We start from the raw sequence: 14,046 nt of genomic DNA, 5'->3' as shown, positions 1-14,046 counted from the left end.
AGGAACTGTGCTGTAGTTAATAAAGTCATTGATTTACATTAACAATTCTGATATGGCTATACATGTATACTGGAATTAAACAGTTATTTAAATGGAAGTGGATGATAGGAGCCAGGTTCCTCATTTTTGGAGTGGCAATTTACAGATAAGCAATGGGAGGAGGCTAGAATAATCCATATGATAATGGATAAGTGTTGGGAACATCAGTTTTGGCTTAATATAAAAACAGATGGTTACATATAGAAATATTCATGGATGTTTGAATATTCAGGAATTAGTATACATACATATATTTATTTGCTTTGCCAGCTGAGAAGGCCTAAAAGAAACAACACCCAAAACCAATAAGCACATCTGCAGCCCAGATCTTGGTTTCTAATGTCATTCTACAATAACGGGAACCAGGACTCCTTGGAAAAATGGTGGATTCTAGGCTGTGGAAATAGATGATCCTAGAGCATCATGTAATTCTTGAAAGTAAGGAACTCAAATAAATCCCATATTGATGGGGATGTGTCAGGGACGGGAGCCAACTGAAAGGGTTCCTAATGTCCAAATCTGGAACAATTAGCAAAATAAAGTAGTGTTAGATTATAACCCAAAGTATAAAATGAATATCCATGAGCCCAGACTCATATAAATAAATGTTATTGAATAAATAAATAAATGGGGGAGAGAAGAAACATGATCCAGGATTCCTAAAATTTATGTAGATACTGAACTCTGAAGGAGAAGGAGTAGAATTCTTTACTTCTTAAATGGGAGCTGATCCTAGTGACTTCTTTTCAGAGATTTCAGTTTAGGAAATGGGACAAGAGAGTAACTTACCTATGGAGAAGTTTGACAAACACTACCTCAGACAGGTGATCAGGATTAACACCAATACATCATGCTGATAGCATGGAGACTTGATGCAATGTGATGAGAATTGTACTTTACCTCTGTAATCTTCCTGCAAAACCCATAACTCCAGTCTGATCGTGAGAAAAACAAATCTCAATAGAGGGACATCCCATGATATACCTGAAGAGCATGTCTCAAAACTGTAAAGACAATCAAAAACAAAGAAAGCCTAAGAAACTGTCATAACCAAGAAGAACCTAGGGAAACCTGACAACTAAATATAATGTGGTATTTTGGATTGGATCCTGGAACAGAAAAATGGCCTAACATAGAATTGAAGATCTGAATAAAGTATAAACTTTTGTTAATAGTAATTTATCAATAGTAATTCATTATACCATATAATGTAAGATGTTAATAATAGGAAAAACTAGATGTATAACATATGGGAAACTCAGTACTGTTTTCTCAATTTTTCTGTAAATTTAAAACCATTCTAAAAAATAAAGTCTATTTTTTAAAATGTCTATTTAGCCAGGGTAGGTATATATTAGAATCAGTACCAGGAGAGATTATTTAAAGATGGACTTTATCCAAGTTTTATTTATCGATCTATTTGTAGTCATTAATATATTTATTAATATTTCCTCCTGGACCAAAAAAGGTAAGTCTGATATATTTTTTCCTTTTTTAATTATCAATGTGCTTCTAAAACCTGCTCAACAAATATTGAATTCATTTTAATTGAATCAGAGATGGTTAAAAATTACAGAGAAAGAAAGCCAGTTGCTAATGTGGAATAAAAACTTTCTCCCATGATTATTTCAAGGGTTTCAATGAAAATGTTGAAAGTTGCTTTAAAAAGTACAATGCATTTTTATGCCACAGAGATATATGCTTTCAGGTAATTACAGTGTCCATGGCATTGCTTGGAGCATCTGATTTAAGAGGTTCCATTTATATTATCAGTTATCTTTTCACTATGTAACATTCATTGTTGTAACAAAATGTTTCAAAATGATTATCAGCATGTCCGCAGTTAGAACTGGCATCAAAACTACCAAAGTTGGAGTAGGTTGGTATTATTCTATCTACCACAACATACAACTCACTTGCAAATTGTGAAGCATAACAACAAGAACATTCCTGAGCCTACCGCCCAATGTAAGAATTAGAACCATTGATTGATATCAATGAATAAATCTATTTGCTTCTTCTATGTCCCAAATTTTTTATCAGAGGCAATCATCGTCTTGAATTTTGTAGTTTAATCCTTTTGATTTAAAAATAATTTAACCACAAATATATCTTTTAACAATATAATGCTTAGTCTTGCTTGGTTTTTGTTTTGTTATTTGAGCTTTAAAAAAATGATATTAAGCTGGATGCAGTCTTCAAGCACTTGCTTTTTCCGTTTTACTCTGTGTTTCCAAAACATATTTATTTTGTTGCTTGTAGCTACAATTCATTCATTTTTTTCTGCTAAATATAATTAAATTGGGGGCATTTATTTTTTCACCAGCCTATCAATAAATGTCTGAGTTTGTATAAGGCAGAATCTAGAAAGAAACAGAAACCACTGTAGGTACTTCAAATAAAGGAAATTTAACATAGGGATTTAATTAAGTAGATAATGGAAGAACTTAGAAGCCAAAAAGGATATAAAACAACCCAACAGCAGGAAACCACTAAAACGGCTACATCTGGAGAGACAGCCAGATCGAGCAAGAGGCGCTATCAGAATTGAGAAGATGAGACTCATGAGAGCTAGAATCATGGCAAAGGCTGCCTTGCACGACCTGGAACTATCTAAACAATGATTGATCAGAGGAAGCTACATCCACAAGGGAGACGGTAGAAAGATAAGAAGAAAAATAAACTGGGTTTCCCTTTCTCCCACCCTTCAATACTTTACTATTGTTTCCCATTTGTCAAACCTACTTAGAAACCAAAAACCAAAGGGACCTAAGAAATAGAGTCTTCTGGGATACAAGTTCAGCATGGAAACTGGACTAATGAGCTCAAATCTGTGTTTCCATGCTGCTACCAGCCTAGGCAAAAAGAGTAATATTTTTCTCAAAAAGTACATTTCTCTGGCTTCACTGTCACCAGCCATATGAAAACTCCATTCCACACTCAAATTCTAGCCAAGTGGTTTTGAAAGCTGTGAGGAATCAGTGCATATATGCTTTCCAAATCCTCTTGGTCACCATTAAGTGTCTATCATTTTTTTTGCATTATTTTCTGACTTACTGTGATACCTCTGTTGATGCTACTTCTTTTTTTTTTTTACTTGAAGAAGTCCTTAATGCTGGTAATATATAAGTAGTGTGGATATCTATACCAAAGACATCATCTCCTATCACCATCTTAACTCCTGACACGACACAAAAACTGTTAGAGCCAGTAACCCGTGCATTCATCCTCAATGATCATTGGTGATTTCAGACTAATATCTCTTTCAGGTATTGATACTTTCTAAATTTTCAAGACCTCTGTCATTGTTTGGAATATAAGGATTACTTGAGTGGCACAGGCTACCAAGAATCTACTAAGCATCTTTGCTAAGCATCAATGTTTTTATTTTTGTTCCACACTGACTCATTAGCCTTGAATAATAACTTGAACAAGCCTCTTGGCTCTCTCATTCTGCAGGACCATGTCCATGCTTCTAAAATTGGCCTGCACATAGGGGTTGCAGAAATGTGCAGGGAGGTACTTGGAGCCACGGAATAAGCATGTCTGTCATCTTGATACATCAGTTTCCCATAAGTGTCAGTTATTTCATAGTAAATATTTCAAAATATTAAACGTCTTAGTTTGTGCTGCTAAAACAAATTATGACAGGCTGGGTAGCTTAAACGACAAGCATTTATTTCTTAGAGTTCTAAAAGCTGAGAATCTGGTCAGGGTGCCAGCACAGTTAGCCTCTGGTGCGGGCCCTCTTCTAGATCACAGACTTCTGACTTCTGGTTGTATTCTCACATAGTGGAAAGAGGGCAAGCTAGCCCACTGGTCTGTTCTCAGAGGGAAACTAGTCCCATTTATGAGAGCTACACCCTCATAGCCTAATTACCTCCTAAAGGCCCCATTTCAAAATACTATTACATTAAGGATTAGAGATTAGATTTCAACATATAAATTTGAGGGGAACACAAATATTCAGCTCAAAACATTAAGTAAAAAATCAGTTTTAAAATGTGTAAAATTTGTGATATTTTAAAAGGTAAACATAAAACTTCAAGGAAACTTTGTAGAGCAGCTATGCTCTCCAATCAAACATTCTTAGCTAATGACGTCACTTCCTCACCCAGTTCTGCCTTTTGGGATATTGTGGTGAGTTTTTCCTACGAGAATCTTTGGTCTTTTATGCAGAGACTCCATGAATTTTAGACATAACTGAATTCTAAAGTGAGCCTAGTCAGAGACTCCTCCATTTACATATTTCATTTCACATCTAAGTTGATTTTTTTTTCATAATGAAAGCCGACACACATCATTTCACTACATATTTGTTTAGCTATGTAACTGCTTTCCTAATTAAGCTATAGTGGATGGGATAATCCCATAAAACACCTTTGTTTTTTTTCCCACTGTTCTCCAGGTTCTTTTTATGGGCAGTCTTATTCCCTTCTGCTCCGTGAAATCTTGAAAGTGTCCTAAAACTTCTTGGTCCCTTTTAGTTACAAGAACAATATTACTTCAAAAATTGTTATTTCTATTTTGTTGATGAGGAAACTAAAACACTAAAATGTTAGGTAATTTACTTGAGGTCAAGTGAGTGACAAGAGGGTAGAGCCAGAAATTTTGTGTCCAGAGTCAGTGCCTCCCAATGAATGAATGAGTGAATGGACTAAAGGAAGGGAGACCTTGGAGGCTTAGCAGACTGTTTTAGTAATCAAAATGAGAAACAGTAATGTCAGAACTACGGCTATGCCACTACGAATGGCAAGGAGGAGACAGATTAAATTCATTAAGGGGGTAAGAGCAGTAGAATCTAGTGACAGACTGAATGTGATAGCTCACATTGGGCAACAGGCCTGACTTTCTCTAGCATTCATATTTCAGCCGTAAAATATAACTTTTGCTTGGACTACTGCTTCATCTGTTATCTCTTGGTATCCTATGGATAATTATTTAGCTCTAGTCCTTTCTACATATAGTAATCAAACCACTGATTAAGCCAATTATCTTGATGCTTGTTGCACAACTTTGGCTTTCCTATAACATGTCATATTTCAGTTATTACCTACAGCACCAGTATACTACCCTAATAAGATGAGAAAATTTGTCACATAATGAAATTCTGTTTTCATCTTTGAAGTCAGGGCAAAAATAAGCTGCAGTAAATATATTCACAAACTATCAATAGCATAAAAATTTGGGAATATGAGTATTGTCATATTTGGTAATGTAATCTAACAATATGAATTTTAAAACCCACAAATACCTTCATGACTGATACAGTTTGGCTGTGTTCCCACTCAAATCTCATCTTGTAGTTCCCATAATCCCCATGTGTTGTGGGAGGGACCAGATGGAGCTAATTGAATCATGGGGGTGGTTTCCTCCTTGTAATAGTGAGTTAGCTTTCATGAGAGACTATGGTTTCATAAGGGACTTCCCCCTTCACTAGGCACTCATTCTTCCTCCTGCTGCCATGTGGAGAGGATGTTTTTGCTTCCCCTTCCGCCATGATTGTAAGTTTCCTGAGGCCTCCTTAGTTCTGCAGAACTGTGAGTCAATTAAACCTCTTTAATTTATAAATTACCCAGTCTCTGGTATGTCCTTATAGCATTGTGAGAATGGACTAATACGATGCCTTAAAGTATATTGCCTTTTTTGTAGTATAGCTTAAATAAATAATGCAAAACATAAAAAGGTGTGCACAAAGTGAAAAATGAGAAAATTGAAAATAATTTAAATACTAAAAATACAGGAGTATTTATGTGAATTTAGTTAATTACATAAAATTAAAAATAATAAAAGTACCAAAAATAATAGCAGTTTCTGTAGGTTTGTTTTATGCCAGACACTCTTCTCTGTGCTTTACATAGATTACTTCATTTTGTAAAATCTTTTCTTTTTTCCTTTTTTTGAGACAGGAGATCACTCTGTTGCCCAGGCTGGAGTGCAGTGGCACAATCATAGCTCACTACAGTCTTGTCTTGCCTGGGCTTTGGTGGCTCTCCCACCTCTGCCTCCTGAGTAGCAGGGACTACAGGCACATGCCACCATGTCAGCTATTGTGTGTGTGTGTGTGTGTGTGTGTGTGTGTGTGTGTGTGTGTGTGTGTGTAGATGTCGCCCAGGCTTGTCTCAAACTCCAGAGTTCAATCTAACCACCCACCTGGGCCTCCTAAAGCATTAGAATTACAGGCATGAGCCACCATATCTGGCTGATTACATCAGTTAATTTCCTTAATTGCCTTGGAGAATAGAAACCCTTATTCCCACTTTACATGTGATAAAACTGAACTTCAAATATATTAAGGAACTTGACTCAAGTTACTGATCTAATAAACAGTATATCCAAGATTCTGAGAAAGGCAGTTTAATTTTGTACCTAAATATTACAACAAACTTCTACTAATCTAGGAAATGAAAAAGACATGAAAAGAGAAATTAGAAACTATTTTTGACCCAAAGGAAAAGTAAAAGAGAACAGGTCAAAATTGGGGGAATGCAGCAAAAGCAGTGCTTATCACCAACAATATCCTAGAATTCAAATATGAGAATGAGTTAGTTCCCAGGGCCACAAAGAAGGGAAAAAAACTTTGAGCAGACACTTAAAGACTCAAATATCGATTTCCAAGACTGCTCTCCTCCCAGTCGGCCTAGAACCAAGTTTGTAGAAAATTTCCCCCAACTCATGGGAAGAGTGAGATGGAGGTGGACTACCAGCTTTTCCACCATCTTGGGCTCCCTAGCAGAAGGTCAGTATCTGCTTCAACCCACAAGAAGCATCACAAGTGCCTGAAGGGCGAAATATCCCTGAGGACAGCCAGATACAAATGGAGAAGGCAGCACTACCATCCCCAGCCCTGGGTACTCTGCTATGCAACTAGGCCAAAGGAGATGCCAAATCATAGTGGCTATTTGGCAGCACCATGCTGTAAGAAATGCTATCCACAGGTTCCCTCCTTATGAATACCCACTAGCCAGCCCCTAGGATATCATGTTTGGGACCTCCTCAGTTCCTCCTAATTCTTTACTAGAGCTAGGGCAAACCTGGGCTTCAGACACATTCTAGTGCCAAATAGGAGAAAGTGACCTAGTGAAAAAGCAAATAAGAAATTCAACAGGTAAATTACAAAGACTCTCTATGCAAACATGCCCAATAAACACCAAAACAAGCCAGACAGAGAATACTGGAATAATTGATCCTTCAGCACAAAGACATGGATGTACATCCAAAAGAAATAATAGCAAAGGAGGAGCCATGACCAACCCAAACAGACAAAGCAAGGAACCATTGTCCAACCCTAACAAGACAGAGATGTGTCAACTTTTTTCTTGAAGGACAAGGCTGAATTTACTTATTTCAAGAAAAATATTTTTGCCTTTTGTGAATAGTGCTGCAATAAACATGGGAATGCAGAGATCTTCTTGATACATTGAATTTTTAATTATATATACCCAGTAGTGAAACAGCTAGATCTTATGGTAGTTCTATTTTTCAGATTTTTTGAGGAAACTCTACAGTATCTTCTGTACTGGATGTACTGATTACCACCAACTGTGTATGAGAATTCCCCTTTCACCATATCCTCGCTGGCGTCTGTTATTACCTATCTTTTTGATGCAAGACATTTTAACTGGGATGAGATGACATCTCATTGTGGTTTTAGTTTGCACTTCTCTGATATATAGTGCTATTGAGCATTACTTTAATATACCTGTTAGTTATTTGCATTTCTCCTTTTGAGAAATGTCTATTCAGATATTTTGTCCATTTTTTTCAATGTAAAAAGCTTTTAAGGGAATATACTTTCCTTTATTTTCAGATATTTCTCTATTGTACAACTTGATTCTTCTATGAGCTCTTCTCCACAAATATGGTGTACATAAGTCTCAGGGATAGATACTCAAGCTCATTAAACTTTAGTTGGTGTAAAATTTACGTCTTTATGTCAGATCCAAAAGGCATACATACTATGGTTTTTTTTTTCTGTTTTTTTTTAAATTGCATCTTAAGTTTTGGGGTACATGTGAAGAACATGCAAGATTGTTGCATAGGTACACACGTGGCAGTGTTATTTGCTGCCTTCCCCCCCATCACCTATATCTGGCATTTCTCCCCATGCTCTCTCTCCCAACTCCCCACCCCCCACTGACCTTCCCCTATTTCCCCCCAACAGACCCCAGTGTGTAGTGCTCCCCTCCCTGTGTCCATGTGTTCTCATTGTTCAACACCTGCCTATGAGTGAGAACATGCGGTGTTTGATCTTCTGCTCTTGTGTCAGTTTGCTGAGAATGATGGTTTCCAGGTTCATCCATGTCCCTACACAGGACACAAACTCATCATTTTTGATGGCTGCATAATATTCCATGGTGTATATGTGCCACATTTTCCCTGTCCAGTCTATCATCGATGGGCATTTGGGTTGGTTCCAGGTCTTTGCTATTGTAAACAGTGCTGCAATGAACATTCATGTGCACATGTCCTTATAGTAGAACAATTTATAATCCTTTGGATATATACCCAGTAATGGGATTGCTAACACCATAAAAACCCTAGAAGAAAATCTAGGCAAAACCATTCAGGACATAGGCGTAGGCAAGGACATCATGACCAAAACTCCAAAAGCATTGGCAACAAAAGCCAAAATAGACAAATGGGACCTAATCAAACTCCACAGCTTCTGCACGGCAAAAGAAACAGTCATTAGAGTGAATCAGCAACCAACAGAATGGGAAAAAATTTTTGCCGTTTACCCATCTGACAAAGGGCTGATATCCAGAATTTACAAAGAGCTAAAACAGATTTACAAGAAAAAAACAAACAAGCCCATTCAAAAGTGGGCAAAGGATATAAACAGATACTTTACAAAAGAAGACATACGTGAGGCCAACAAACATATGAAAAAATGCTCATCATCACTGGTCATCAGAGAAATATTTTGTCCATTTTTAAATTGAGTTTTAAATTTTTTTTCCTACTGAGTTGAGTTTTTGATATATTCTGGTTATTAATTCCTTGTCAGATAAATAACTTGTAATTATTTTTTCTCATTCTGTGTTGTTTCTTCACTCTGTTGATTGTTTCCTTTGCTATTCAGAAGTTTTATAGTTTAATGTAATCTCAATTGTCTATTTTACTTTGGTTGCCTGTGCTTTAGAAGTTACACGAGAAATCTTTGTCCTGATCATTGTTCTGAAGTTTTTCCTCAGAGTTTTCTAGATCATGGTTTTAGGTCTTAGATTCAGTTATTTAATCATTTCGATTTAATTTTTGTGTATGCTGAGAGATAGGGGTCTAGTTTCATTCTTCTGCATATAGTTATTCAGTTTTCCTGGCACCATCTATTGAAAAGACCGACCTCCATCATTGTAAGTTCTTGATGCCTTTGCTGAAGATGAATTGGCTGCAAATGCATGGATTCATTTCCAGATTCTTATTCTGTTTTATTGACCTATATGTCTGTTTTTATGCCAGCACCATACTATTTTGGTTACTATAGTTTTGTAATAGATTTTGAAGTCAGGTAGTGTGGTGTCTCCAGCTTTGTTCGTTTTGTTCTGGATTGCTTTGGCTACTTAGGATCTTTTGCAGTTCCATACAAATTTCGGAATTTTTAAAAATTTCTGTGAAGAATGTTATTGAGTTTTATGATTTTTCTTGTGTTAGGTCTTTCACATCTTTGGACAACTTAATTCTCAGGTATTGAATATTCTTCGTAGTTGTAAATGAGATTGCCTTCCTGATTTCATTTTTGGCTAGATTAATCTCGATATATAGAAACATTACTAATTTTTGTACATTGATTTTGTATCCTGTAACTTTACTAAATTCCTGTGTGAATTATAACAAGTTTTTTTTTTTTTTTTTTTTTTTTTTGGTAGAGTCTTTAGGTTTTCTACATATATGATCATGTCATCTGTGAATGAACGTAATTTGATTTCCATCATTCCAATTTGGATTTTCCTTCATTTCTTTTTTTTACATAATTGCTCTGGCTAAGACTTCCAGTATTATATTGAATAATAGCAAAATAATAGTGAAAGTGGGCATTTTTGTCTTGTTCTAGCCTTAGAGGAAAGGCCTTCAATATTTTCCTGTTAAGTGTGATGTTAACTATGGGTTTATCATAGATGGCTTTTATTATTTTCAGGTTTGTTTCTTCTATGCCTAGTTTGTTGAAGGTTTTTATCATAAAAGAATGTTGAATTTTATCAAGTGCTTTTACCTTTATGGCATCTATTGAAATAATTATATGATTCTTGTTCCTGATTCTGTTAACATGGTGTATCAATCTATTAATTTGCATATGTTGAACCATCCTTTCATCTCTGGAATGAATTCTACTTGACTATGGTGAATGATCTTTTTAATGTGTCGTTGCATTTGGCTTGCTAGTATTTTGCTGAGGATTTTTACATCTATGTTCATCAGTGATATTGTCCTCTAGCTTCCCTTTTTTTAAATTGTGTCCTTGTCTAGTTTTGGTATCACAGTAACATTGGCCTTGTAGAATGCATTTGAAAGTATTCCCTCCTCTTTAATTGTTTCAAAGTATTTGAATAGAATTGGCATTAGTTCCTTTAATATTTGGTAGAACTTAGCAGTGAAGTTATCATGTCCTGGGCTCTTCTTTGATCAGAGACTTTTTATTATGGTTTTTATTTCAAAACTCATTATTTATTTATTGAGGTTTTCTGTTTATTGATGGTTCGATATTGGTAGGATACATGTGTCAAGAATTTATCCATTTCTTCCATATTTTCCAATTTGTTGGCATATGATTGTTTCTAATCGTTTCTAGCGGTTCTTAGTATTCCCGAGGTGTCAGTTGTCATGTCTCCTTTTTTGTTTCTACTTTAATTTACTTTGGTGTTCTCTCTTTTTTTCTTATTCTAGCTAAAGATGATTTGGAGCTCCTTTATATGCTACTTGCTTTTTTTTTCTCTTGCTACTTTTCATCTTTGACAGTTTGATTATTAAATAACTTCATCAGTCTTCTTTGACTAATGTGATGCTCTAAGGCCTTTCTGAACCTAGATAGTTATATCTTTCTCATGTTTTGGAAAGTGTTCTGTTATCATTTCCTTAAATAATCTTTCTACCCTTGCTTTTGCTCAGCTCCCTCTTGAACAACAACGAGTTTTGGATTTTTGTCTTTGAGGTCATTTTCTATATCTTGTAAGTGGCTTTCTCTCATTTTCATTCTTTTCTCTTTTCTCTCCTCTGTGTATTTTTTTTAATAGCCAGTTTTTGAGCTCATTGATTTTCTTCTCTGTTTGACCTATTCTGCTGTTGAGATCCTCTAAAGAGTTTCTCAGTTCAGCAAATGAAGTTCTCAGTTACAATATTTCTGTTTATCGCTGTTTCAATTTCCTTGTTAAATTTATCTGATAAATATCTGAATTGATTTTCTGTATTATATTAGAGATAACAAAGTTTCCTTGAAATAGCTGTTTTGAATTCTTGGTCAGAGAGCTCACAAATCACAATCTCAAAGGGGTCAGTTGCTGGAACTTTGCTTTGTCCATTTAAGAAGGTCATGATTCCATGTCTCCTGCTGTTTCTTGTGGGTATACATCTATGTATTTGTATTGAAGAATTATTTATTCCAGCTTTCTCTGTCTAGTTTGGTTTGGTTTTATTTTCACTAAGTTGCTTAGTGAATCTTCACTGCTAGCTTGGTGCCTAGTTTTCGGCTCTAGGTGGCGCCTTAAGCCTAGGTTTACCTTGACTTTTATAAATGACCAGAGCACTGCCTGTCCCAAATAGAGAAGGTCCAAAGGGATTACTAGCACTGTGGGAATGCCGGCTAGGGGTGTGTGCCCAGGGGACCTGTGGAGCATACTTCCTACATGATTCCTACTGATTTGGCATTTCCTTTGGTCAAGTTACAAAGAGTTTTGACGGCTGAGGTTGGTAGTCCTGGCTTCCCTATTTGTCTCTGCCAGCCCTCACGGACATTTCTCCCTCCAGGCAGTCACAATGCTACCTGTGGTTTAAGGTAAAGGCAGGTCTCTTGGCAGGAAACTAAAGAAGATGGGAAAGCTGGTTGACAATCTCATTTTCACATTTTTCAGTGCAGAAACCATGAGTTGGGGGCAGATTCTCCATGCTGCTGATGCCTGTCAGAATGGAGGGAAGAGGCATCATGGATGTAGCATCTGGTTCACCTACCATCTGCTCAGAGTTTTTCCACTTCTCTGTAGCTACAAGAACTATCTCCTCCTCATACAGGAGCCCTGGGTTGCTGCTGGTGAAGATCTTGGTGCTGTGTATTTCTTTTTGGTTTATGATAAAGAGAAGAGAAGCAAGCTTGCTTCTAAGCTGCCATGCTGGGATTAGAAAAACAATATGTGAAAGTTTTAACTAAGAATTCAAAATATCAATTTCAAGGAAACTCATTGACCTACAAGATAACATAGAAAAACAATTCAGATATTTATCAGAGAAATTTAACAAGAAAATTGAAATAATAATTTAAAAATGAAACAGAAATCTTGGAATGGAGAGCCACATTTGCTGAATTAAAACACTCTTTAGAGGATCTCAGCAATAGAATAAGTTAAAGAAAAGAATCAATGAGCTGAAAGACTGGCTATTAAAAAATATACAGTTAGTCGGCAAAAACTGAGGCCTTTCCTCTCGCTCTGCTCCCCAGCAGCAGGAGCTTCACTACTGGCTCCTTTTCCACCAACTACCGGTCCCTGGGCTCCATCCAGGTGCTCAGCTACGGAGCCCGGCCAATCAGCAGCGTGGCCAGTGTCTATGCAGACACCAGGGGCTCTGGTTCCTGCATCTCTGTTTGCCACTCCACCAGCTTCCAGGGCGGCATGGGGACCAGGGACCTGGCTGCGGGGATGGCCGGGGTCTGGCAGGAATGGGAGGCATCCAAAATGAGAAGGAGACCATGCAAAGCCTGAACGACAGCCTGGCCTCCTACCTGGACAGAGTGAGGAGCCTGCAGACCGAGAACCGGACGCTGGAGAGCAAAATCCAGGAGCACCTGGAGAAGAAAGGACCCCAGCTCAGAGACTGAAGTCATTACTTCAAGACCATTGAGGACCTGAGAGCTCAGATTTTCTAAAATACTGTGGTCAATGCCCGCATCGTTTTGCAGATCAACAATGCCCATCTTGCTGCTGATGACTTTAGAGTCAAGTATGAGACACAGCTGGCCATGCGCCAGTCTGTGAAGAGTGACATCTGTGGGCTCCACAAGGTCATTGATGACACCAATGTCACTGGGCTGCAGCTTGAGACAGAGATTGGGACTCTCAAGGAGGAGCTGCTCTTCATGAAGAATCACAAAGAGGAGGTAAAAGGCTTACAAGACCAGTTTGCCAGCTCTGGGTTGACTGTGGAGGTAGATGCCCCCAAATCTCAGGACCTCGCCAAGAGCATGGCAGACATCCGGGTCCAATATGACAAGCTGGCTCAGAAGAACCGAGAGAAGCTGGACAAGTACTGGTCTCAGCAGATTGAGGAGAGCACCACAGTGGCCACTACGCAGTCTGCCAAGCTTGGAGCTACTGATATGATGCTCACAGAGCTGAGACATACAGTCCAGTCCTTGGAGATCAACCTGGACTCCATGAGAAATCTGAAGGCCAGCTTGGAGAAGAGCCTGAGGGAGGTGGAGGCCCACTACACCCTGCAGATGGAGCAGCTCAACGGGATCCTGCTGCACCTGGAGTCAGAGCTGGCACAGCCCCGGGCAGAGGGACAGTGCCAGGCCCAGGAGTATGAGGCCCAGCTGACCATTAAGGTCAAGCTGGATACTGAGATCGCCACCTGCTGGAAGATGACTAGGACTTCAATCTTGGTGATGCACTGGACAGCAGCAACTCCATACAAACCATCCAAAAGACCACCACCTGCTGGATAATGGATAGCAAAGCAGTATCTGAGACCAACAACACCAAAGTTCTGAGACATTAAGCCATCAGAAGCAGAGGACCCTTTGGGGAGCAGGAGGCCAATAAAAAGTTTAGAGGTCATTGGAAAATATGCAGTCAGCAG

General features: G+C 37.9%; 1 protein-coding gene and 1 pseudogene across 7 annotated transcripts in view; one reads left to right on the top strand and one right to left on the bottom strand.

The window, feature by feature from the left end:
* The window catches only part of MTHFD2L (methylenetetrahydrofolate dehydrogenase (NADP+ dependent) 2 like), a 185,017-nt gene that overhangs the window by 160,643 nt on the left and 10,328 nt on the right, over window positions 1–14,046 (bottom strand). For 3 of the 6 annotated variants that reach the window (XM_032261001.1, XM_032261007.1, XM_032261006.1), the window contains exon 2: window positions 940–1,043. The exons of the other annotated variants lie outside the window; for them this stretch is intronic. The gene's annotated coding sequence lies outside the window, so the exon portion shown is untranslated. The remainder of the gene's footprint in view (window positions 1–939; window positions 1,044–14,046) is intronic. 6 annotated transcript variants of the gene reach the window in all.
* LOC116538629 lies at window positions 4,108–13,965 on the top strand (annotated as a pseudogene). The gene is made up of 2 exons (XR_004263713.1): window positions 4,108–4,179; window positions 12,660–13,965. The product of XR_004263713.1 is annotated as a keratin, type I cytoskeletal 18 pseudogene (transcript).

The sequence above is a fragment of the Sapajus apella genome, unplaced genomic scaffold (genome assembly GCF_009761245.1).
Source record: "Sapajus apella isolate SASKATOON/1434 unplaced genomic scaffold, GSC_monkey_1.0 scaffold121, whole genome shotgun sequence".
Lineage (NCBI taxonomy): Eukaryota > Metazoa > Chordata > Mammalia > Primates > Cebidae > Sapajus > Sapajus apella.
This window is presented reverse-complemented; position numbering and strand designations above follow the sequence as displayed.